The following is a 26466-nucleotide window of genomic DNA, read 5'->3' on the forward strand; positions in this document are numbered from 1 at the left end:
ATTAGTTTATTATAATGTTTTGTCTCACTTCATGCATGTATGAACACTTTATAATCACTTTAAATAAACTTAGAGATTTCCTTTTATTTAGGCTTATTTAGTTCTTAAAAGTAATTGTCTTTATACAGTTATGGAACCATATTTTATTAAAACAAATGATATAAAGAACAATTCATTTACAGCTGGTTTACATCCTAGAATAATTGTCTATAGAACACTAAACCCCACAATGATGCCTTCAAGTTAAAGGTGGACCTGTCGTCATTCGGGGGAGAACCGAATACAACAAATAAGAATGAATGCCATTTATTTAAATATAAATGCATGTTGATAATTATAAGTAATACAAAATGCAACATTTTTTTATGCAAATGCAACACATTTTATGCAACATTTTTAAAAAAAAGACATTTTTAATATAAACATTAGGTTTATATGCATTAAATTGAACTAACAAATTTTAGCAACCTGCAAATCACAACATCACGATTCCATCTTCCTGCGCAAATCAACATCATCTCCTTCCTGCGCAATCAACATCCTTCAACAATTCCTTCTCTCCTGGGTTCTTACATGCGCGATTCTTCTCGTGTTCTTCTCTGATTTTCCTTTTTCTTTAAACCTAAAACAGAAACCATTCCCTTCCGTTCCCTTTGGGGTTCGAATTTCATAGTTCCGATTCTTCTTATTATGGATGTTTTTTTTTATGGATTAGAGAATGATTTATTTGTGATTTAGCAAGGTTTTTTTATATATTTTTATATCTTATATATATATATATATATATAATTAATTATATAAAATTTTTCGTGTCCCCGCCGCACCCGTGTCTCATATTTTCTAAAAATACCGTTTGCCTTGTCCGCACCCGTGTCCGCACCCGAGTCCGCACCCGAGTCGGTGCTTCATAGTTATTTTCGAACAAACTAGAAAACATTACTCTAGTGGAAAGGTAGAGATTTTAGGAGCTACTGAGAAGGTATCAGAGGATAGGCATATCGCATCTCACTCCCCCCTTTAGTCTAACAACGGTGCCCTTTGTGGTCAATCCCTTTCCTGATGCCAGATGGGAGGAAGTGACATTGGGAGATTGCTTTTTCATTCACGGATGAGAAGCTAGTAAGGTAAGGAAGCCTAATTCTAAGCTCTGACATTAGAGCTGTTATTGACTCAGCTGCAGGCCAACTCAGAATCAAACTTAGCGATCCTATCTTGGGAATGGATCAGAAGCTAGTTAGTTATTCCTGCTTGCCAAGCTGCTTAGCTACAACATTTGCTTTTCCTCTATCAAACTTCGTGGAAACCAGAATTGGCATTTCCAACTCAAAGATGAACGAATACCATTGCTCAACAATTGCTTTCCTTTGTACAATCATTCCCCTGGGATTAACACCTTTAGATCATATTCTTGGGCTGACTCTTCTCCTTAAGCTTACTATTACCTAGTAACTTTGGCGTTTCTTCCAACGGTTACATGCTCCCCTCCTTTGGGTTTGGGATATGTAATGACCCGCTTATATTGATTCTTTTCTTTTATATTGTGGCAAGTTGGAAGCTTTAATCATTTTTTCCGCCTCGTACCCCATGATTCGCGCTGTGAATGGCGAATTCCTGTTAACTGGATGGCGTATCTTTCTGCATTGTTCTCTTGTCTATCCAGAGCGGCATGCACTCGCCTTTCAATCTCATCATTAGTGTGTTCAATGTTGAATCATGATGGTGAAGCCGGCTCTTGATCTTGATCTCGATCATATTGAGGTTATGCTTGGAGCTATGGTTTAACGCGGATGGATGTTGTCACAATCGTGGGAGCCATTTTATCTAGCTTCGAATATCTTGTCCCCGCATCCTTCAACATTTTGCTAACATAATAGATGGAGAACTGCTGGCCTTCTTCTTCTTGAATAACCACGGTGCACATAGCTTTATCCATGACAGATTGATACAAATGCAGGTCTCCCCTTCAGATTGGTCTGCTCATCAAGGGTGGTTCTGCTAGGAATTGTTTTATACCTTGATATATGCTTGTTGACAATCTTTCTAGTACGATGATCCGCCCGTTCAACCTCTGGATCTTTCTCACCCATAGTGGGGCTTTCATTTAGGCGCTCTTTTCACCTTTTTCCTCGCATGGCTTTTATTTAGGCGCTCTTTTCACCTTTTTCCTCGCAGGGCTTTTTACTTTATCTGGATTTGCTCTAACTCCTTTTTGGCTAATGATGTAGTCAAGGATTTTTTCTGAAGTGACTTTGAATATACACTTCTCTGGATTGAGCTTTATTTTTCATGCCAGTGTTTGGCACCGGTTGCAGTATTAGCAATTCCCTTGTACTTGTGGGTTAGTACTGAAAGAACTCCAGAAGTGGGGCATATCCTGTCCATTATTAAAAGATTGTGGTAAGGCATAAAAGCTATATTCACTTACCTTGAGGATTAATGGCTTGATCCATGGAACTGACTTCATAGTGAAAGACTATTTGCATTGACCTTTGTTGGCAAATATCATGTACGATGCAATGTCTCTTTATGGAATGCTTAGTTCATCTTGGAATCAATTTAATAATTCCTTTACGTTGGTCCCTGACTCTAGAATGAACTTAGTCAAAGGATAAAACCGAGTAAATATTATATGTCAAACAAATTCATAATAGAATTTTATTCATGATTGTGTTAATAATACCACATATAACGGTCATAACCATAAAGATTACTACTGCACATAAATATCATAATGAATTCTTAATAAATAACCATAATGAAAATGGTTTAAGAACAATGTCCTTTTGTATTTCAATGTACATTAATATCCAAGATAGCATATTTATTTTAAACATCATAAAAGTTATGACATTCTATATTGGGAAAGATATCTTACATAGTTGCTATTTACTTGCAATCAATATTGTGCATCTATGCATTAATGACATTCAGAGATCATTAATGCCTCGTTTGGATGAAATATAATTAAAGTAAGGTAAGTGATGGTTTAATAATGTAGTTATATATGAAATTACTCATATATCATTTCATTTGTATAAATAAAATAAATACAAAGGGTAATTTTGAAAGAAAAAATACATGTACCGTGATTCTCCTCCAATTCGGGGTGTATGGAAAATTACCCAAAATTCATCCTCACATACCTTCATATACCATCATCCAAACAATCTCTAAGGAATTATCATGTATATCCTAAGAATTTTACATAAATTAATGTTCTGATCCAAAACTGACACTTGCACTATTTTGTAGTTAGCTCAGGGTATGAAAGTTTCGTTTATCCAATTTGGTAATTCATCAGTCCATAATGGCCTTAATAATTAGAGACAATTACATGATAATCACAAATAGATCCAATATGTTCAAGTCTCTTACGTTGGTAAAATAAATTCTAACAATGTCAGATAAACAGTTTTTATTATGAATAAACACATCATTGTAAAAAAGGGAATGAAATAACTGTTTGACAAAACAATATTCAAAAATATGAATTTCTGATATTAAAAGTGCTATATATGAGAAAAGCCATACATAGATGGTGAATTGTACAAGAAAAACCAAATATGATTTTTTGTAATTTCTTCTAATAGTTGTATGCATATTCATCCAAAAGACTGGTCAGACCTAAATTATCTGTAATTACACGAGCCTTTTATGATATCTTAATATTAAGTGATAAAATCACCTTGAATGGATGAATTTTTTATAAAATTCCAAGATTACGGATCTTATACATGCATCTTGTACTAATTCAATGATCATGACATATTATACTCGTCATGCATAAAAATATAAGGCATATTGAGCATGCAAGATTTAATGAAAGATTTGTGTCTATTATTTTATCTTTCACAATTTATTAGATTTATCATAATAATTTGTAATGATATTCATAGCACTTTATAAGAGTGAGGGATCTCGATTTTCTTTAATTAAAAATGGAATAAGAAAGGGGAGGAAACTTATCTTTTTCATCATAAAGGTCCAGATTTAGTGTAGAAAACTCTTTCCCACCAATATATGGAGAACTGTATCTTTGGATAGATTTGTTGTACTGATTGAGCCAAGGTTTGAGATTGTGATTTCTATTCCGTTGACTCCATTGTTTTGTTCTTTGTGAAACTCTATACAATCAAGATTTTGCGATCTTCTGTTTGTTAGAGATCCACCTTCACCGCACCAATTAATAACTTGTCGAAAAATCCTTGATCGGAGCACTTCCCTGTGAGGCGCCGTTGGGATCGGCTGGGGACACTCCGATGCCAAAGTCAGTAATATTTCTGAGAATAAACTGTAAGCACAAAAGTAGAGAATCAGTAAGTGTCACGACCCATCCCACGGACCGTGACCGGCACTAGGGAACGGGTAAGCTTAAGCTACCGGAACCCGTAGCAAGCCTAAATTAACTTAGCTAATCAATTACATATATTCATTTTAAATAAAATATTTAAAAGTATTAAACATTAAGTCATTGCCCAATATAATTTAATAATTACTCGTATATCTGGTACCGCGGTCTAGAATTAGAATTATATATTAGCTAGAAGGATTAACCAAATAAAGATAAGTGTGCCGCCCGGAAGAAAGATCATGGGCTGCAACAGACTTCTAGTCACCTGAAAAATTAAAGGAGTCAAACCTCCTATAGTGAATTAATTATATGCAATGCATGAGTAATTTAACATTTATGTCACCCACAATAATAATAATAATATATAATATAAGTGATCACACAATATGCTTTTCATAAAATTGTCTTATAAATAAATAGATAGGTGGTTTAATACGTGTGTTGGACCCTAAACCTCAATACCCAATCTAATAATCCACCAATAATCACTATTTCACTCATATCCAATAACTGGGGGACCGAGAATAACTCAATCGACCACACACCCAGTTAGCTGGAGGACCGAGAATAACTCAACTGATTCCGTACCCAGCCTCACTTAAATCCAAAATCCACATATCATATAGCCCGAGAATATCTCAACCGAGCTTATCCATATATCACAACATTCACAATACTAGTATCATCAATATCCAATAACCCGATAGTACCTGTGCGCACAAGGTCCTGATGCCGCTCACTAGGAAGCATGTCCATAACACGTATTTATCCACAAATAATTACGTATAAATTATTATAAACAATAAGACACTTTTATAAGTAAAAATAATACTTTACTTGAAATATCATGAAATCATTTATTATGAATGCAAATGCTAAATTAAAAATGCAAAACATATAATTAACTCACAAATTGGTCCTATCTGACTGTCCTATTTTTCGGGTACTGCTCCTCCTTCTACTGGTTGAGTATCTAAGAGAAAGAGTATTTATTTTTAGAATTTATATAAGTTTAGAGAAATATCAAAGTTTGTTTCGTCACGTTTTACATAATTTCTACCGAAAATTCGGCAGAGTCTCCTCTGTAAAATGGACATCCTCCTAATAGTAACTAGGGTCAATACTGCATAAAAATACACTTCTATATTAAATAAAATCGACAGTCCAAGTCGGGACTCCACAAACTGCAATGTAATAACTAAACTCGACTTTATCAAAAAAAAAAAAACTAAACTCGACAACAATCCTTAAATCAATTCCATATTAGTAATTTAATTTCTTTCATCCAAATTCAATCATCTCCAATAACTATATGTAAAATATATATAAGTATCATTTATATTCGAACTTATACCGAGATCAAAATAAATACCTCAATCCTAAGAGTTCAATTAATTAATTAATTAAACTCATTCTTATTTCTCCTTGACCAAAATTTCTAACTTTATATATTCTGAAATTTTAATATCAAACCTCTAAAAATAAAAGTTACTCACTTAGCATAATTTCATTAATTTTTACTCGACTATTTGACTTCCTTAACTTTTATGAGGATTAAACCGTAAAGAATTTGGTCAAAACTCTAGAATTAAAATTTCCCCAAATAATGTTTATAATATTATAAATTTAGTAGGAGAAATTTCTGCATACTTCTATTTTTGTTACCTGTCAGAAAACTACGTCAATCACCGGAATTCTTCCATCGGAAAATCTGAAATTGATTGTATGGAAACAAAAATTATACCACCTTGCTCCTTACAATTTCAGTGGTCTAGAAACACCGTCAGACACTTAATTTAGATCGGAAAACTCCATGATTTGAGATGATTAACGATTTTCCGGCGAGACTCCGTTCACCGGTGGAAAACCCTTGCATGCTTCGATTATTAACCTACCCAAGGGTTTTCCGGCCTCCTGAGTCCATTTTCAGTGTCAGATTCGCGAAAAAGTGAGCGAAAGATAGAGAAACGAAAGGGACAGCCCAAATGATAAATCTTCTCTCTCCAAAAACTTAATAAAAACTTAAAATCACACTCTAAAACTTACATGTACTTGTAGATGGGTTCAAGAGCTTCGATTTGGTATAAAGAACGTGAAAAACGGTTGTCGAACGAGGGAGAACGGAAAGCCGTCGCGGTTGAATGTGGGAGTAGATTTAAACTGCTGGAAAATGGAAAAATGAAGAAGAAGGGAAGTAGTTGCCCTTCACTCATTCGGTTCACACATATATGTAAATAGGTAAAATTCCAATTTAACTCTTGTACTTTTTAATTTCATTTTAGTCTCCCTTTTCATTTGTTGGTTTGATTTATATTTTCTTAAAAACAATTCTATATACTAAATTGATATTTAACATTTAAATCTTTTATTATATATCATTATTATTATTATTATTATGGGTATTACAATTCTTCCCCCCTTAAAGAAATTCGTCCTCGAATTTAAAATTGAAGGACAACCTCATGTTTGAAATAGATAAGGATAATTTCTCTGGATCTCCAGTTCAGATTCCCAAGTACACTATTTCATGGAATGAGTACTCCATAACACCTTACCATTGGGATGACTTTTGATTAAAGTTGGCAAACTTGATGATCCACAATTGCCACTAGTTGATCCTCATAAGATAATTCTTCACTAACTTTTATCGCTTGAGGTTATAGAACATGAGAAGGATTAGGAACATATTTCCTTAGCATTGGTATATGGAACACATGATGAACTTGTGATAAGTTAGAAGGCAATGCTAGTTACCTATTCTCTTTAAAATCTCAAATGGTCCAATATATCTTGGTGTCAATTATCCTTTCTTTCCAAATCTCATGATTCCTTTCATTCATGACATTTTGATAAAAACATAGTCCCCTTCCGCGAATACCACATCCTTCCTCCTTGGATCCACGTAGCTTTTCTGCCTACTAAAAGCAATTTGTAACCTTTGATGATTGATGAGAACTTTTTCAAAAGTTATTTAAATTATCTCTGGACCAGTAAGCTTCCTTTCACCAACTTCTTCCCAACATATAGGAGATCTGCACTTCCTACCATTTAATGCTTCATAAGGAGCCATTTAAATGCTTGAGTGGTAGCTATTATTATATGCAAATTCAATAAGAGGTAAATATGTCTTCCAGCGTTTGGATTGCTCTTTCGGATTGACCATCGGTTTGTGGATGAAAAGCTGTACTAAAATTTAACCTAGTGCCCAAAGCACTTTAAAGTTTTTCCCAAAATTTTGAAGTAAACACCGATCCTCTGTCTGACACAATAGACACTGATACTCCATATAGGCAAACAATTTTATCCACGTACAATTGTGCCAATTTTGCCACTGAATATGTTGTCTTTACTGGAATAAAATGCGTTGACTTGGTTAATCTATCAATTATAACCCATATAGAATTATATCCGGTTAAAGCACGGGGCAATCCAACTACAAAATCCATGGTTACTCGCTCCCATTTCCATTCTGGAATAGGCAATTGTTGTAATAATCCTGAAGGCTTCTGATGTTCGAGTTTCACTTGTTGACAAGTCAAACATCGAGATACAAATTCTGCTACATCTCGCTTTATAACATTCCACCAATACAACTTCTTAAGATCTTGATACATCTTTGTAGAGCCTGGATGCACATTATAAGCTGCAAAATGCGTCTCTTCCATGATCTCTTTTCTCAAATTATCTACATTCGAAACACATAATCAGTCTCCATACCACAGACATCCATCAACATCAATTCTAAAATCTCGAGCCTCACCGTCATTCAATTCATATGCAATCTTACACAATTGAGGATCTCTTGTTTGAGCTGCCTTGATTCTATCAAGTAACACCGATCTAACCTTAAAGTGAGCTATGAATGTGCCATGATGATTTAACTCTAGTTGCACTCCAGAATCATATAGATCATGCATTTCTTTAATCAAATGCATTCTTTCTGAGCTAATATGAGCTAGACTTCCTGAAGATTTCCTGCTTAGAGCATCTGCCACGATATTAGCTTTAACAGGATGATATAAAATGGCACAATCATAGTCTTTCAAAAGTTTCATCCAACGTCTCTACCTTAAATTCAAATCCCTTTGTTGGAATATGTATTTTAAGACTCTTGTGATCAGTGTAAATTTCACAAGCTTCTCTATACAGATAGTGTCTCCAGACCTTTAGTGCAAGTACTATTGCTGCCATCTCTAAGTCGCGAGTTGGATAATTCTATTCATGTTTCTTTAATTGTCTCGAAGCATAGGCTACAACTCTGCCATTTTGCATCAAAACACAGCCTAAGCCAACTCTAGAAGCATCACAATACACAGTGAATCCTCTTGATCCAGATGGTAAAGTGAGTACCGGTGCTGAAGTCAAACATTCCTTTAGCTTTTGAAAACTATTCTCACATGCTTCTGACCATACAAAAGGAATATTTTCTGAGTTAGCCGAGTTAAAGGTGCAGCTATCTTGGAAAAATCTTGAACAAATCTCCTATAATAGCCGGCTAAACCCAGAAAACTATGAATTTCTGTCATTGTAGTAGGTCTCTTCAAATTAGTGATTGCTTCTACCTTTTTAGGATCTACCTGAGTTCCACTTTTGGACACTACATGTTCTAAAAAAACCACACTTTCCATCCAAAACTCACATTTAGAGAACTTAGCACAAGGTTGATGTTCTCTCAGAGCCTACAATACCATTCTCAAATGGTTGGCATGTCCCTCCTCGCTCCGTGAATATATCAAGATATCATCAATGAACACAATCACAAAACGGTCTAAGAATGGTTTGAACACCCTATTCATTAGATCCATAAAGGTCGTTGGTGCATTGGTTAAGCCAAACGACATTACCAAAAATTCATAATGGCCATATCGTGTTTTAGATGATGTCTTAGGTATAACTTTCCTCCGGATTCTCAACTGTTGATACCTAGACTGCAAATCAATTTTAGAGAAGTGACACACACCTTGCAACTGATCAAATAAATCATCAATTCGAGATATAGGGTATTTGTTACGGATTGTCACCTGATTCATCTGTCTATAATCAATGCAAAGCCGAAGCGATCCATCTTTCTTCTTAACGAACAACACCGGAGCACCCCAAGGAGACACGCTAGGTCTAATAAAGCCTTTATCAATTAAATCTTGAAATTGTTCCTTCAACTCTTTAAATTCTGCTGGCGCCATTTTGTAAGGTGATATGAATAATGGGGTAGTTCCAGGAACTAAGTTAATACAAAACTCAATTTCTCTTTCAGGAGGTAATGCTGGTGATTCATCGAGAAAACATCTGGAAATTCATTAACAATAGGACCATTCTCTACTTTACTCTTGTCTACCATTGTATCCTTGACTAAGGCCAAATATTTTTGACACCCTTTATGCAACAACTTTCTAGCTTCTATGGCTGATATCAAAATCGAAGATGAAGTACCCTTATTGCCTTTGAATTCGAATTCAACATCTCCCGGTATGTTAAATCTCACCACCTTCGCACGACAATCTAAAGTGGCAAAATATTGAGATAACCAATCCATTCCCAAAATGACATCAAAAACAATCACATCTAACAGAATCAAATCTGCTAGTAGATCTCTTCCTTCTACTGTAACAGGACAAGAAGAAAATACAAGATCTGTTTCCACCAGGTTGCTTAGTGGAGTAGCAATAGATAATGAGAACTCTAACCTTTCTAGAGTCATATTTATTATTATAGAAAAGCAAAGAGCAATAAAAGAATGAGTAGTACTAGGATCCAAAATATTATAGGATCCCATGAAACATTTCAAGTATCATTATCTTGTGGAGTAAGAGTGAATTACACTCTAGCTTGTCCCTGTTCAGACTACAAATTTCTACCAACTGTCTCGTCTCTATAAACAAAGCAACTCAGTTGATCCTGATGCATCCCACATACATTTTGGAATTGAGATGATGTAGAAAGATTCCCAATTTGAATAAAAAGATTGGCTTACTGCACTAGATGAAGACCGTTGAAAAGGAGGTTAAAATTCTTATTGCAAACATGATTTGGTATATTCTCGCATTGCTTACGGAATATCTACTAGTTGCAACATAATCATGACCATGACAATGTATGCCATAGATATTATTGTCTTTCATCGATGGTTGCCAATTTTTTTTTTACGATGACGACTTCATTAAATAATTTCTTAAATTTAGCTTATGTCATACTTTTCATTCAAGATTAAAGATAATCTTTGAACCATACTCATATATCACTCTTTAAATATTATTCTACCATATGGATAGTAAGGTAGTCGTTGCATTTTTTTTCCTAATTAATTTATTTAGTCCATGGGGTCCTCTGCGACACCGTCATACATAGTATGCATCATTATGTAAAACCTTTCAACTGACATAAACCGCTATAACTTCCACTAATCTGTTCATCTTATCAAAATTTGTACAAGTTGAGTTGAGGTGAACAGTTGTGTGGGGATACCAATGTTAGTAGATGTTTGATATGGTTAATAAGTTTTAGGTCCATTTGAGACATGTAAGAAAACAAACTGAATTATGGATATATATGTCGCACTTAGAAATTGAGGGCAAAATGAGATACACTTTGATGCAAATGACTATCACTGAATTCACAATTCATAAGAAAATATGATAGCAGTTTGGTAAGCCGAAGGTTGAGGAGAAATGTAAATACCAATGGAACGAATGAAGGACAATGGAAAGAATTGATTGAATTTTAAACCGCCTACATTTCTAGAGAAAATTATTTCTTCCTGTCGAACTCGTTGGTTCAAATGAGGGTCCACTTATTTAGTCTTCTAGTTCATTTACCTTCTAAACCCGCATCTTCATCTTTGAGGAGGTAGTTGGTGTAATAGATCATTCCCCTTTTTGCGAACAAAATCTCATCATCAAAATCACTGTAATTGCTTGATTTACTAATTCGGTTTAAACTATTTTAGATATTGATAATCTCATTATATGAATTTATAAAGAAGGTTTAGAAAATAACAGACTCTTACGGTACGCTAAACTCTAGTTATAAGAAGACTGACAAAGACGAATTTTAAACCTATTTCCGCAGTATCCAAATTTTCAATCATCCTAGATCAAATAATTTCTAACCTAGGCTCTGATACCAATTTTGTCACGACCCATCCCACGGACCGTGACCGGCGCTAGGGAACGGGTAAGCTTAAGCTACCGGAACCCGTAGCAAGCCTAAATTAACTTAGCTAATCAATTACATATATTCATTTTTAAATAAAATATTTAAAAGTATTAAACATTAAGTCATTGCCCAATTATAATTTAATAATTACTCGTATATCTGGTACCGCGGTCTAGAATTAGAATTATATATTAGCTAGAAGGATTAACCAAATAAAGATAAGTGTGCCGCCCGGAAGAAAGATCATGGGTTGCAACAGACTTCTAGTCACCTGAAAAATTAAAGGAGTCAAACCTCCTATAGTGAATTAATTATATGCAATGCATGAGTAATTTAACATTTATGTCACCCACAATAATAATAATAATATATAATATATAATATAAGTGATCACACAATATGCTTTTCATAAAATTTTCTTATAAATAAATAGATATGTGGTTTAATACGTGTGTTGGACCTTAAACTTCAATACCCAATCTAATAATCCACCAATAATCACTATTTCAGTCATATCCAATAACTGGGGGACCGAGAATAACTCAACCGACCACACACCCAGTTAGCTGGAGGACCGAGAATAACTCAACCGATTTCGTACCCAGCCTCACTTAAATCCAAAATCCACATATCATATAACCCGAGAATATCTCAACCGAGCTTATCCATATATCACAACATTCACAATTAGAGAATGATTTATTTGTGATTTAGCAAGTTTTTTTTATATCTAATATATATATATATATATATATATATAATTATATAAAATTTGCCGTGTCCCCGCCGCACCCGTGTCTCATATTTTCTAAAAATACCGTTTGCCGTGTCCGCACCCGAGTCGGTGCTTCATAGTTATCTTCGAACAAACTAGAAAACATTACTCTAGAGGAAAGGCAGAGATTTTAGGAGCTACTAAGAAGGTATCAGAGGATAGGCGTATCGCATCTCACTCCCCCCTTTAGTCTAACGACGGTGCCCTTTGTGGTCAATGTTGGTCCCTTATAACGTTACAAGTATAGTTCCAAGGGGGGTTAGGAACTATTTAAACATTTTTAATTTAGGGCAGACTTCTTTTCTTAAGAGAAAAGGTTTTAACAGCGGCGCTGAGTAAACAGCAAGATACTGGCTTAGTCAACTGGTGACTAGGTCAGTTTCTTAGCTTGAGTCAGGAGATAGCACTTAAAGTCTATTCCTGAGCTCAGATGTTCAACGCGCACAACTCAGCTTGATCTCTTTACTTGGTCAGTTTTTGGTTATTTAAGCAAGCAATAAATATAAGGAGTTAAAGGTAAGAAATACGTTACTCAGCAGATTTATCCAGGTTCGGCCTCTAAGCCTACGTCCTGTCCCCGGAACATGTTCCGAGCTTTCGAATCCTCTACTGAGCTCTTTAAAGGTAGAGCCTCAAACCTTTTACAATCTTAGCAACTGAGTATAATAAGAGTACCTTCCTCTATACCTCTACTCAATCCTAATCTCTCGCTGAGTACTATAACCGAGTACTCAGCCTCTCATTTCTAATCTCTAGAAATGATAAGTGTTTGTCCTGAACAATGATTGCTAAGACACCTTAGATGATTGAATAATCACTCTAGACTTTTACACAAAAGATATGAAATTTAGTGTAAGATTGCTTTACTTTTTGCTTGCAGAACTTGCGTAGAAATTTGGTCAGCGTAATGGCTTGATCAAGTTCTGTGTTGAATGAAGCTTCTGATGGCACTATTTATAGAGACGTCTTGAGGCATCGGTCATTTCGAATTTCGAAATAACCATTGGAGGGAAACGACTTCCTGTCGTTGTCATCCTGACTTGCTCAGAGCTCTCGGCCAATCAGATTTGAGTATCTTCTGTCCTCGGTCAGCTTTTGGTCAGCTCGACAGAATGTCTCTCCTTTTATGGTAAAGTCAACTGGACAGCATACTGTGTCGTCTGAACTTTACCCAAAGTGGAAACACTTTGTCTGGAAGTTTTCCTTAGCCAGCTGCTGTCTTGTACGCTTTGTCGAATCAACTCAGCAGCTTCGTTCCGAAGTTGTTCCCTGAAGGTCTTCTAGATCCTTCTTCCGCTGAGCTGCGTTTTGTCCATAACGACAACGTTTTGACAAACGCGGGCCGAGTTGTCTTGAACCGTTTGACTTGGACTTTGACTCTTGTATTGGGCTTGGGCCTTTTAATCCTTATGTCTTATAAGCAATTTAACTCAACATTGAACAAACACATTAGTAGAATAAATCAAAGCATTTAAACTTAGTGTGTTTAGAATATGTTTTTAATTATACTTAAACAATTTTGTCAAATCAAAATTATGTGGAAAGGTGTTTCAACAGTCAATCCCTTTCCTGATGCCAGATGGGAGGAAGTGACATCGGGAGATTGCTTTTTCATTCACGGATGAGAAGCTAGTAAGGTAAGGAAGCCTAATTCTAAGCTCTGACATTAGAGCTGTTATTGACTCAGCTGCAGGCCAACTCGGAATCGAACTTAGCGATCCTATCCTGGGAATGGATCAGAAGCTAGTTAGTTATTCCTGCTTGCCAAGCTGCTTAGCTACAACATTTGCTTTTCCTCTATCAAACTTCGTGGAAACCAGAATTGGCATTTCTAACTCAAAGATGAACGAATACCACTGCTCAACAATTGCTTTCCTTTGTACGGTCATTCCCCTGGGATTAACACCTTTAGATCATATTCTTGGGCTGACTCTTCTCCTTAAGCTTACCATTACCTAGTAACTACTATAAAAGGATGAAATTCTCTATGCTCCTTACTTTGATCTATAAAGAGGCTTATAGGCTGAAAACCCTAGTTTTCGTATATAAAAGAATATCTTGAAATTATGGACTATACTTGGTATCTATAGTTTCCAAAATCGAAAATTAGAATACCTTGTTCATTTAAGCATAGAAACGTCATGGGCCAGCGTTTCAACATTTCCACAAGATGTGAGAAACGGAAACGCCCGGAAACGTTCGTTTCTGTAATTATAGAAAAATTGAAAATTGAAACGCAATTCCAGAAATTTGAAACAATTCAGCGTCAAATTAAACCATTTGTACCTATTGCCTTTCTTAATTGACACTCTGGTTTCTTCTTCTTCAGCTCTAGCGATTTCTTCTTCTTCTTCTTCTTCTTCTTCTTCTTCTTCTTCTTCGAGTTTGGTCTGTTTACATGCAAACTTCTACTTTGAATCCAGCGATTTCTGCGATTTCTTCTTCTCCTTCAAATTTGTTGTTTTTGTTTTCTCGTTTACTGCGATTTCTTCGTCTCCTTCAAGTCTTGAGAAATCAGAAGACCAAGAAGGCTCAAATGGATGCTTCTAGAATGTTGTTGGGCTCTTATTTTGTTGACGAAAATCAGAAGACCAATTTTTTTGTTTCTTTTTCTTGTTGCGCTCTTTTTTGTTGTTGGACTCTATTTTTTTCATGAACCTAAAGTTTTGTACTCTTTATTTATTTTTATTCTTTTAATATAAATAATTTAATTTTAAAGACCATCATTATTTTATGTATTTATAATTTATTATAATTTTTATTATTATTTTATTTTTAAATATTTATAAATATGTCCCTATATTTTTAATATTTCCACGTTTTCCCCACATTTCCGTTTCCTATGTTTTTTAAAAATTTTGTTTCCCCGTAAGGGAGAAGAAGAAGAAAATGAGAGCAAAGATTGAGAAAAAGAAACTATATTGACTTTATTGATAAAAAAATAGAAAAGCAAGTTACAGGGAATATAAGTCTGTTGCACCAACAATGACGTGCTACAAGATTTAGGGAAAACAAGACAAGTGCAATTTCATCTAACAAACTAGTTTAACGTTTTATGAACTAGCAATTGCATCCAAAACGACACTGCAATTTTAATTCATATAACATTTGAGTGGTAGAGCAACGAAAACTAACCTAATTAAATAAGAAATACTGAACATAAATTAATAAATACTAAATAATAAAAGACTCTTAAATAATAAAAAAAACCTAAATAATATAACCTAAATAAGACAACCGTAACATGCCTTCCCTCTTCGACTAGAACTTGTCCGCAAGCTCGAATTTAGGAACGAATTCATATTTGTCATCCTCAATTTCGTCCATCAAAAGGCAGAAGAGTTTCTTACACTTATGTCTTGGTGAGTAAAGTTCATCACAATTAAAATATATACCTCGAGCCCTACAGTTTGCCATTTCAGTTTGGGACTGCCTTTTGATTGGAGGCGGAGTGTTGCTACTTATGTTTGATGCTTCTGAGGTGTTAGTCAGTGGTTTGAATTGAGGGTGATGACTTGAGCCCCTTTGGGACTATCCATGAAGAAATGGTTTGCCCCATGCTTAATCCTTGGTTGATTAACAACTTCCTCTCAGAACAAAGACGCAGCACAAGGAAAGGAGGAAACATTTAAAATTTAATTTTTTTTTTATGAAATTGTTTAAATCTATTTATATTTAATGTAATTAAAGTAACACAACGAAGTTACTACTTTTGCATTTCCTTACTTAAAATATTAAAATTTAAAATCTAATATATTTAATGTAATTAAAGTTACTAATTTTGCAATTCCTTACTTAAAATACTTGCGAATTTTTTATTTATTTTCGATCCGATTCATGATGATTCCAAATCGTATCTATAGTATGACCAAAAACCATCAAGAATCGTACATGAATCGGTCGAATCGGTGGTGACTGGGACGAATCGATCGATTCTATCGATTCATGACACCATTAAAAAAAATTGTTTTCAAATTTTAAAAATTAAAGAACTAAAATGTTTTTAATAAGCAGTTATGTTATGGATTAGAAACATATGACTCTTGACTTTCTAAATTCCAAACCTTCCTTCTACTCTTTTATTTATGTCCTAATTTGCCTTAATTTTGATAGTTTTCTCAATCTATCACCTTGAGAGGCTGCCTCAATTAAGTAAGATCAAGCTTGTCCTTGTCGAGTTTCAGAAACCAACCACAACTGTGCAGTGCATCGAAGTGAGCCGCTAATTGTTTTTTATTTTCTGTACTCTCCTCTATAATATTTTATTTTTTATAATATTTTGAATTTGATCCGAATCTTACGATTCGGTTCGATTCACGAGCCCCGATTCACAAAAATGAGATTTCGAGTCAGAGTCGAATCTCAATTAAACAACTATGCTAGCAAGAGAGCAAAATAACATAAACAAAAAGACCAGCAACTTCAATTTAACTCTTACCTGCCTTGAGGAGTTAATCAGTTCTGGAACTAATCGATTTTAACCATGGTTATAAAAACCAGACCGGTCAAAGAACTGGAAAGGATAAAGGGTCAAGGGTTAGAGGTTCAATCGGGGTTTAACCGAGGTTCAACCGGTATTAATAAAAAATATTTTATCCATATTTTAACTTATAAAAATTATATAAATAAAATTAAAAATATTGAATTTATAAATCCAATTATAAATTAAAAAATATAATAAAAATTTAATTTATAAAAAGACTAAAAAATATAAATTACATATTTTTTAAAACTAAATAATTAGTATTATTATTAACATAACATATAAGTATAATAAATTTTTTAGAGTTTTAAATTTTATTTTATGAAATATTTAAATATTAATAAAATATTATGAGTATTGATATGATGAAATAATGTTTGTACAATATTTATAGAAATATAAAAAATTTGATAAATAAAAAGAAATATAAAAAATAATAATAAATAAATAATATTTTAAATATTTACTTTTTATAATGATTATATATATCCATATTGTTAAGATTAAACACAAATTAATAAGTGGTCTAGTGGTTAAGCGGTCATTTCTTATTTAGATGTCCTATGTTCGAATTCTTGAAAAAGCAAATTTTTCTTATTGACTCAATAATATTGAGTATAAAATGTAACCCGACCAGCCCGGTTAACCGCGACCGGTTCAGATGGGTCACAGTTTAACCGACCGGGTTAGACGGTTCTGACCGATTTTCAAGCATTTAAAAACCGAACCACCTCCGGCCCAGAATGATGACCGGTTCCGATCGAACCGGGTTGAACCGGCCGGTCCGGTTCTCAAAACCATGATTTTAACTAATTTAAAAGATTCAGAAGGTGATATCAAGTCCCATAACTAAAAGAGATCAAGATATTCTGAAATCAAGCAGGAATGCACAGAGTGGAAAGGTGAAAAAACCCTAGATGTACACAAGCAGAAAGAAAACTATAAATTGCTATAGCACGATAAATAAAATCTTGGGAGGTAAAAATGCTTCTTCAATTTGTTAAAAATGCAGCAAAGTCCATACCTAAACCTTTAGGTCCTGGCAGAGGTGGTTCTCTACTTCTTTCCTCTTCCTCCTCCTGTATAAAATGAAAAAGTTACCCCCGCCGATGAGCACCATTAGCTCCCAATACAATTCCTACTATAAGTCCCGCCAGAGCTCCTGGAGGAAGTTTATTTGGCGGCTGAAGGCGGAGAAGCAGTCGAGTTAGTCACTGGTAGCGTCAAAGCAGTTGAGTTGGACTACAGCAGCGGAGGCGGGGAATCAGTCGAGATAGTCACAAACTGCACAGGCGGAGAAGCAGTTGACATAGTTAGCGGTAGGGCTGTAAATGAGCCGAGCCGATCCGAGCCGAGCCTTGGCCTGCTCGAGCTTGGCTCGGCAGTTTCTTACCGAGCTCGGTTCGAGCTCAAATTTCTGTTCGAGCTCGGCTCGTTTAGCAGCTCGCGAGCTCACGAGCCGCTCACGAGCCGAGCGCGTTTATCAAGCTCACGAGCTTGGTCACGAGCTTGCTCACGAACGAGCTGCTCGCGAACAGCTCGTTTGTTTTGCTCACGAACAAGCTCGTTTATGGTGTTCACGAACAAAATAATATCAAATTCAGTACAATAAATAGATAATTCAGTATAAAATAATATCAAATTTAGTACAAATTCAATAGAAAATAAATACTTAAAATAACTAAATTAGCAAACAATGTTTTAAAACAATAAATAGATGAAAAATTCTTTAGGCTTCATAAATCTTCTCTCTTTCCATCCCATTTTTCTTCTAGATCCCGTCAATTGCAACTTGCAAGATCAAAATAACCCACCTAAAATAGTTAAAGAAAAATTAATATCAGGAAAAGAGATGGATAAATCATCCAACAAACCCATTTTACCCATCACAAAATAAGCATCTATCCTAACGAAGCAGAAATCAAGCAACGAAGAAATGAAGCAAACCACAAACAATAGCAGAAATAACTCACCGAAAATAGTTAAAGAAAAATTAATATCAGGAAAAGAGATGGATAAATCATCCAACAAACAAACTAGAAAATTAATATCAGGAAAAGAGATGGATAAATCAAACAAACCAGAAAACAAAAGCAGAAATGAAGCAAACCACAAACAAGAGCAGAAATAACTCACCGAAAATGGAGGAGATGATGAAAGAGGAGGAAGACGGCGACGGCGTGGAGGAGATGATGAAAGAAGACGTAGGCGGCCGCGGAGGAGGAGAGGCGATAAGGAAGAGAAGAGGAAGAAAAGAGAAAGAAGACTCTGAGGCGGCGTCGAGGTGGAGAGGAGATGAAGAAAGAATAAAATTAAAACCCTACCTATCCCTTCTAATTATCATTTTTATTTAATTTAATTGTTCTTTTTATTTAAAGTTTAATTGTTTCTTTTCATTTGTGGACTCAGGGGCGGTACCGTATGATGTTTTTATTTAATTGTTTCTAATGAGATGATGATGGGCTTAACTCAACATTATCATTTTTATTAAATTTAAATTATTATTTTTATTTATATGTAAATTATATTTTATTTAAATATAATTTGTATTATTCACGAGCTTTTATCGAGCTTCATCACGAGCTTGTTCATGAACTTGTTCACGAACCTCTAATCGAGTTTGCTCGCGAGCTTTCGAGCCGAGCTTTGGTCTGCTCAAACTCTGCTCGTTTACAAACCGAGCTTGAAAATCGTGCTCACGAACGACTCATTTACAAATCGAGCCGAGCCGAACCGAACCGAGCTTTTATCGAGCCGAACACCGAACTGCTCATGAGCGGCTCTGTTCGCTTATAGCCCTAGTTAGCGGTGGGAAAAAATGGAACCAGCTTACCCCAATTATGATACACGATAATTTAGGCTTTTGAAAAACAATCTCTAATATATTTTACGGTAAAGTTCAAATAAAACCCCTATGGTTTCACTAATTTTTAGATAAAGGACTGTGGTTTACTTTTTGTCAAAACGAGGACCGAAGTTTTCAACTTTAGCAAAATAAGGACTTTTTCGATTGATACTATTAAAATCACCCTTAACAACTTCAAAAATGACATATTTTAAGAACTACTAATATTCTAAGCAACTTTAATTCTTCAACTTTTTTATTTCGAGATTATTTAGATGATGTTTGGTAAAGAGAGAGAAAGTTAATGTTTAGAGAGAGAAAGTTCCAAAAAAGATGATTTTCTAAAATCGAAAATGTAGTTCCATAGAAAATATGACATTGAACAACTTTAATTCTTGAAATTTTTCATTTTCAGGTCGTTAAAGATAGTTTTAATAGCATTATTAAAAGTGCGAAACCTCAGTCCTCATTTTGACAAAAAGTAAACCACAGTCCTTTATCTGAAAATTAGTGAAACCACATGGGTTTTATTTGAACTTTTCCCTATATTTTAAGAATTAGAGTTTTATTTTAAATATATTTTAAGAATTAGAATTTATAAAGTAGTGATTAAAAGATATATTGTTTAGATTTAGAATTTATGAATTGGAGTTTAAATTTTTTAAACTATGATGTAAAAGCGTATTTTATTTATTATATATAGAAAATAATGACATATTTAAAATTAAATTTGACAATCTCATTTAATTATAATTTTAATCTTAATTATGATATTCATGAAGGAAGCCCGATAAAATAGACATGTTCATAGGTTGGACTCTACCCAAGCCTATCGGGTTTTTAGATAAAAATGCTCAGTCCAAGCCAGCTCAGCTCGCTATTAATTTAAGTGGGCATGGGCCGGGCTTGACTCGGTCTTAAATATCAAATCTCAAACTCAAGCTCATATAAACCCACTTAATATATATATAAAAAAATTAATTATAAAAAATTAAAATTACACTTAAAAAATAAATATTTCATTAATAAATAATTATATTTATTAATTAATATTAATAGCGGAGCCGGACTGGGCCGCTCGTGCTATTTTTATTAATCTAAAGCTCGCCCAAAAAATAGGCAAGCTGCTTGGGTCGGCCTGAGTCAATGATCAATTTTCATTATCCAAGTCCCGCCCAAGAGACACAGGTTTGGATGGGTCGTCGGATATCCGAGCCCATGGATAAGTCTAATATAAAAGGACCAATTTGTAATTTATTAAAGTGCGAGAGTGATGGTCAATGCGAATTTTGGTGATAGTAGCAGATATTCAAATGAGATTTTTGAAGGCCGAAGAGAGGAAATTGTTGTGGATACAAATCTTGATACTAGTGGTAAATATTCAAATGAGAATTTTAAAGGCGGGAAAAATTGCACATGAGTTAATCGACCCTAAGAGATAAACATATCCTAAGAGATGCCACTTGCACATGGATATTGAAACGTGATTATAATGATTTTTTTGACCCTTTAAACTTATTTAAAGTTGCCTATAATTGCTTTCCTGACGTGATTATAATGATTCGTTAGTCTTCTGAACTTACTTAAAGTGATGCATGTTTTAAGTTGTCCAAATTTCATTGTTCTCTCACGCGTACTTAAATGGTTAATGATATTTTAAATAAGTTTGAAAGATGAATAAGATATGTCCAAAATTCAGAATATTAGTCGAATAATACGGACCACAATATATTAAGGCTTAAAAATATTATATTTTTAGATGGATGGAGAAATATTATAGTGTATAATGATTGTATGAGAGCGTGATAGTGGCTGCAGAAAGGATGTTTCCAAACAACATCATACGTTGATCAGAAACAGCATAATGACTTGAATTGAAACACACCAACTTGTTCAACAAGAAACCAATCATGTTTTTTTTTTTTTTTTTGGATTATGAACTTGACTGCCAAGATATCTTTTTTTATATATAAGTAATGCTCTCTATTCTATTGCACAACAAACATAAATAAGCAATCAATCCTACCACTTTACTTCTAAATTTCCATTCTTTAAGATTATTGAACAAATTCAAATGGGCACAATAGATGAGAAGACCAATTGTCTTTCACCCTTTATAGGGTGGATTTTTTCGTTCTTTCGTGAACCTTCAACATCCATCCCGAGTAGCGGTTCGAGAAACCCGGAAGAGGATGCTATGGTAGCGGCAACTAAGCATTTCTCTGCTGCTCATAAGATCAAATTTGGTTAATTAGTAGTGATTGGAAGTTGATATAGTTGCTATAGCTTGTGCTGAAAGAAATATCATCCAATTTCAATGATCATGTTACAAACAGTCTTAATCAGTTGGTTTCAATGATCATGTTACAAACAGTCTTAATCAGTTGGTGATTAATTGGTAATAGATAGCCTTATCTTAATTATCATTAACCAAAAGTTGCTTCAACTTTCAGGTTTACTGTAATCTATTTCTCCTAGTTATTTGATAAAATTTTTAATGTACTCATCCAATAGAAGGCCAAAATATAATTTAAGTTTATAGATTTAATCGTGAGAGTATCTACATAAATTCACATAAACACCGAAAACAATACTTTTATTTCTAAAATATCAAATACTCCGAATTATTTGAAGAATAGCAAAAAAACTCAAAATAATACCATTTTATTTCTAAAGTTCTATTTAGATGAATTCACATAAACACCGACAGATAATACTTTTATTTCTAAACTGAAAGAACATTCTTAAAATACCATTTTTCCAACATCCATAAAATATCAAACACTATATAAACGTGTACTAATACGAATAATCTCAAAAAATAAAACGATATCAAAATTTAACCTATGCACAAAATCTAGATAAAAAAAATGGACAACAACAACATTTTCAAATAATGATATCTCCATAAAAAGTTCAAATCTATCCAATTTGCATGTTTCGATTTGGAAAAAAAATGCAACATATATTCAAAGTGAACAATCTAGTTCAAAAAGGTCACAAACAGAAACACACAAACAATAGAACAACATTATCAAAATTTTCATACATGTAAAAAATAAAAAATCCTCTAAAACATTAAAAAAAACCTACAAATCATGAAATAAATAAAAAAACAACAAAAACATACAGTTTCATACATTTTAATTCAATTTCGACATTACATAAATTCAATGAAAGTCTACGGAAAATAATGAAAGTTAATTAAATGAGCTCAAACTCAATTTCAAACCATAAAACATAAAAGCGATGCCTAATACATTTTTTTTTCAAAACAGTTCCAAATGAACATAAAAAAAAACTCACAAAAATTTGTTAGATGTGATTAACCAAAAAACAAAATGAACATAGAAAAAAATATGAACAATAAAACTGAAAATTAAAAGAAAAAAGTTAACAGATGTGAAGCATGTATTAATAGTCTTCTTAAGACAGATTTCATCGCTTGACGATTGTCTCCCATGATACAACAAATTATACAAGCAAACTCTTACCGTGTGTAGATTTATGGTGCATTTGTCAAGATGACCAATATGTGGATCTCGTTACATTAATTGTATCAATTAGGAATTCAAATAGTTCTAATTTAACGTGTTATATTTATAAGCACCGTAACTTTTAGTATATGAAATTTTATTTTACGTGTTTATTTTTGGTTTTTAAAAAAAGTGTTACACTGCTAAGTATGGTACAGTAAAACCTCTATAAATGCATATCGTTGGGACCGGAAAAAAAATATTCATTAAGCGAGATTATTTATTTATCGATAAATGAATAAATTATTCATTTATCGATAAATTAATAAATTATTCATTTATCAATAAATATTCATTAGATATGTAATTATTTTGTTTAGAAAATATATTATTTGATTGATTTGTAATTATCACATTAGCATAATTACAAATCAATCAAATAATTATAGACATAATTATAGGCACAATTATAGGTCTTGTTTTTTTGTAAACTCTTGGGCATTTATATTGATCAATATATATATTTTGTATGTAATTTAATAATTATTACTTTACATTTTCATTGGGCCCTTAAGGATTTAAATATTTTTTATTACTTAATGCATTTAGCGAGGTTATTACTTTAGTCCATTGGCCCAAGTCGGGACCGGAAGAATTTATTATATAATCGAGGTTATTACTTTATCGCATATTCATTTATCGAGGTTTAACTGTACCAAGTAAACTATGCAAATATAGATGTATGGAAAAAAAAAAGCAAAAAAAAAAAAAATCCCTAATATTAATTAGTAGTTTTATATTTGGCTTAATACATTATTTGTCTCTTAACTTGTCCAAAAAGTTTGATTCTGAACTTTCAAAGTGTTTCGATAGCTCCATTAACTTATATAAAATATCCAAATAGTCCCTTCAACTTGCGTAAAATGTAATCAATATTTACTCGGTTGCAAAAAAAAGTAAGTTACATATAAACGGTGTGTTGCACGCATCTTCGAAAAGTAAAATGGTCAAGTTTGGGATATGCGATTCTAATATTAGAGAAGATAAGTTTTACCGTTGAGCAAGTAAGATTTTCCTTTTTAATATGTTTTAATCTATTATGTGAATATGTAATAACATTATAAGGTGCGTGTAACACACATTCCACATGCAGCTTACGTTTTTATAACCAACTGATTAATTAATTACATTTTAAGCAAATTGAGGGGTTATCTAGATATTTTATGCAAATTGATGGAGCTATCGATACACTTTGAAAGTTCAGAGAGCCAATCAAGCTCTTTGAATAAGTTGAGGGAGTAATGATTATGCCTGTACCTTTATATTTACAATTACTTAACCAGACACAAAAAGTTGTCGATAGTTACTTGAAAGAGAAGCTTATTAGGCAATCTCCAATCAATTTCATCATTTTTTATGCATCAAATCATATTTTTTCCATTTTCTCTCTCTGTTTTGATATTGCTACAATGTTTATTTCCTCTTTCCAAACACAAAATTTCTTTCAAATAATAATATTATATAACGAAATATATAATAAGAAAAACCACATTCATCAAAATGAGAATATAGTTTGATGCCATCATCATCAAATCTCCTTCTCAACATCAATTTGATGTTGAGTTGAAGATGGTCTTAGGTACTCCATATATCAAAGCTCTAAATTTATTTTAGATATGGTTAGGTTTCCTTAGGAGGACTGATGGCAAAGGGATGTAGTGGTGAGAGGTAGAGGTAGACCTAAGCAAACTTGGAGGAGGGTGATCGAGAGTGATATGAGTTTATTAGGGATTGAGGAGAATATGTTAGTGGATATGACAGAGTGGAGGAAGAGAATTTGTGTCTCTGACACGACTTGATTGCACGGTTTCATATGATGGTTCATGTTAGCCGACGCCAAATCATTTCGGGACTAAGACTTTGTTGTTGTATGATTATGTTTCCTTAATAGATAAGGTATTGACAATTAAAATATTTTTAGATTAAAATAATGTAATTTTATTCTTAACATACAAATATTTTTTTTTTACACAAATAGGTCCCCGATATTTATAAAATGGTGGAATTTTACCCCCAACAACACCCTACCATTTCATAAGATGATACAAAAAGTGGTGTAATTTGAACAAATTTCCGAGAGCATTTTATGAAATCATGAATGTTGTTATATTCACTCCATTTGTGCGTCATATCATCATTTATTAATAATAGATTAAAGACATATGTGCGTACGTGAATACAAATTTAAAATTCAAATTTTTTTTATCTCATGTTCCGCATCATATCAAAAACACGTGTACACAAGATATGCTTTTTTTGATATTTTTTTAACTTTTTTACGTGTGTATAGTGTATTTGAGAGTGACAACATAATACATAAATGGAGTAAAAATAACGGGATTCATGATTGAATAAAGTAGAATTATAGTTAGGGTAAAATTGATTCAACTTGCATATGCTAAGAATATAATTACACCATTTATGATATTAGAGGTATAATTGCTCTTAACCGCTAACATTTGATGATATTTTTACACCTTATCTATTTTTTCAAATAAGTGTCGCATCTTCTTTTATTATATATAATTTATCTGATAACTTGTTTCGAGACTCGTCAAGCATACTTTAAATGTAGGCATAAAGCCCATTTGGATCCCTAAACTAATGGTTCAAAATCAATTACCACCTCAAACTATACAAATTAGCAATTAGCTCCCCAAATTTTCCTAAACTCTCCAATGAGCACCTTTTAACACATGCTCTCTCAATCTATGAATTCCTAGCTCCCATGGATTGAAGCTCCAGGAATGCAAGAGTTTCATTGATATCAACCATTTAACCGATAAAAAAGAGACCCATAAAAAAATGTTTTTTTATCAATTAATAATTTCATATTTAAGCATAATAGACAACTAAGTTAATCACGAGACTGCAGGTCAATTTGTATATGTTGGCAAATGCAATAGAGGTAAATCATACAACTTAGTCAGAACATGGACTCATTTTTTTAATTTCAAAATCCAGATAGAGATTTTGCTTCCTCTACTCTTTTTGTTTTCTCGTATAGGATTTTGGGTAATGAAAATGAAATTATTACCATAGGTTTTTTTAACCTTTTTTTTCTTCTAGAGATCGTAATAAGAATAATAACAAAGAGGAATTAGTTTTAGTTTCATCTTCTTCCATTGTTTCATCTGTAATTGTGGTTGAGATAAAGTATTTTGCTTGGGCTATTAGTGAATCTAAATTTTGCTTATGATTTCCTCGTATACCTCTCTCTTTTATGATTTAATCACTCTCCATTTGGAAGAACCCCAATCGGATCGAATCACTCTCTCTGTTGGGTGCATTTTCGATTTTTGAGAGAGAGAGAGAGAGAGCCGG

The 26466-nt window shown here is 33.4% G+C and overlaps 1 long non-coding RNA gene across 6 annotated transcripts; it reads right to left on the bottom strand.

Annotated features, from left to right (window-relative positions):
* Nucleotides 1-222: 222 nt before the first annotated feature.
* Nucleotides 223-19158, bottom strand: LOC136207950 (uncharacterized). 6 transcript variants are annotated; one of them, XR_010676976.1, is made up of 5 exons: nucleotides 18898-19158; nucleotides 17786-18575; nucleotides 5262-5324; nucleotides 4497-4616; nucleotides 223-4291 (listed from the first exon to the last, which is right to left on the bottom strand). It is a non-coding gene; the product is annotated as an uncharacterized lncRNA (long non-coding RNA). The 6 variants fall into 6 exon arrangements; XR_010676979.1 differs by having other exon boundaries at nucleotides 4555-4616; nucleotides 18898-19157; XR_010676983.1 differs by lacking the exon at nucleotides 4497-4616 and having other exon boundaries at nucleotides 18898-19156.
* Nucleotides 19159-26466: the final 7308 nt, after the last annotated feature.

This window comes from Euphorbia lathyris, chromosome 1 (genome assembly GCF_963576675.1).
Source record: "Euphorbia lathyris chromosome 1, ddEupLath1.1, whole genome shotgun sequence".
NCBI lineage: Eukaryota > Viridiplantae > Streptophyta > Magnoliopsida > Malpighiales > Euphorbiaceae > Euphorbia > Euphorbia lathyris.